A 1,702-nucleotide genomic window follows, 5' to 3' on the forward strand; every position below is an offset into this window, starting at 1 on the left:
CCGAAAGCGTGGCTCATTGTGTAGATACGGCCCGCGCGAAACGGGAAGTGGCAACTGACATCTGCTTTGCGTCACGCGTGATTTGTGGGTCGAATATTATTTTTGGAAATTCCATGAGCTTCATCGTTGCTACAGCCGTCAAATCGTTTCTTTAAAAAGGTGCGACATGAACGTCTAAACGTGAAGCGACGTAGACAAAACAACGTTTCGACAATAGAATTAAATCGAAATGCTCGGAGATTATTAACGTTGATAGAATATAATTAACATACGTAATACATATGCACCAATTACGTATTCTTGACTCGATTTAGGTAAAATTCGAAATAGTTGAAGCGTCCGTGGTGTATCAACTGTCGACCAAGAGTGAAAAACGTCAGCCTCTTTAGCTCAGTGGCAGAGCACTGGTCTCGTAAACCAGGGGTCGTGAGTTCAAACCTCACAGGAGGCAAATTATTTTTGTTCAACGTTCTGCAATGTTTTTCTACAATGTTTCACGCAATCTGCACTGAGGAAAAATATATAGTCAAGTTTAATAAATATTTAATTGAATAACGTCAAATATTTATTAAAAATACAGAGGTATATTTATTTGATACAAGAATCATTAATTTAACAATATCATTCTTTATATTGAACAAATATTTATTAAAATTGACTTATTTTTTCTCAGTGTGCATATCGTTTTCATTTCTTACCTTTGTCTCGACGAATTACTGACTCTTCTAAAATAAATTTTTAATAGAAAAAATATATATATAAAATCTGAAAATCTACGCAAATATTCAGAAACATTAATATTGAATTTCAACAATATCACATTTTTAATCTAATTTATTGCAGATTAAATAATAAAATTAATTTGTCTTTATATTTATGATTTAATTAATTAAGAAGTGCTGTTAACAGATCAATAACCATTCTATTCTAGCAAAAAAATGTATCTTTGTTAAAGTGTAAAGAGCGAGAAAAATAGCGCTAGATCGGCTAAATCCGCGATAAAGGAGCGATTTAGGGATATTCCGATTGCGAAGGACGAGATAAACTCCGGCAATTAAAACGAATCGCAAGCCGAAGAGATCAGGAGAGAAAGAGCGAGGAGAAGACGAATCGACATTCGGTCCGCATTCGCGGTCTCGGACACGAATGCGACCCACGTATATCCGAGATGGGGGGAGGATACCCGGTCCGGTTCTCGATATTCAAGAGAGTTACCCCGAACAGCACGTCGTGTCGTTTCCGTAAAACGTTCGCGAAGCAAGAAAACCGCGAGAAAGAGAAAAAGATTGAAAGAGAGACAGAGAGAGTGAGAAGTACAAAGCGAGAGAGATCGGAGAGGGGCATGTAGAGGGTTCGACGGGGGTTATACGAGCGGAATCGCGACGTGGGAGGAGGGGGTTCCTGGGAATGTTCGCCTCCTCGGCGTTCTGCCTTCTACTCTCCATCCCCTTCGTCTTTCCCGTTTTCACAGTGCCCGCTGCTGCCGTGATGCCGAGAGCGGAATACTAATTTTTACGCCGGAGACATGAAGAAACGTGCGCGCGCGATCGATCCGCCGGTGCCACCGCCACCTTCCGCCGAGGGTTGCATAGCATATAGCGCATCGGGGGTGCATGACCGAGTGCTGCGTTGGTTAGGGGTTAACAGCGCCCTGCATGACGCAGCTTTCTCTTTTCTTCTCTCTCTCTTTCTCTCTCTCTCT

General features: G+C 41.4%; 1 non-coding gene across 1 annotated transcript; it reads left to right on the forward strand.

Moving 5' to 3' along the window:
- Positions 1 to 379: 379 nt before the first annotated feature.
- Trnat-cgu lies at positions 380 to 451 on the forward strand. Its single transcript has one exon. It is a non-coding gene; the product is annotated as a tRNA-Thr (tRNA).
- Positions 452 to 1,702: the final 1,251 nt, after the last annotated feature.

Source organism: Atta cephalotes (assembly GCF_000143395.1).
Source record: "Atta cephalotes unplaced genomic scaffold scaffold00671, whole genome shotgun sequence".
NCBI lineage: Eukaryota > Metazoa > Arthropoda > Insecta > Hymenoptera > Formicidae > Atta > Atta cephalotes.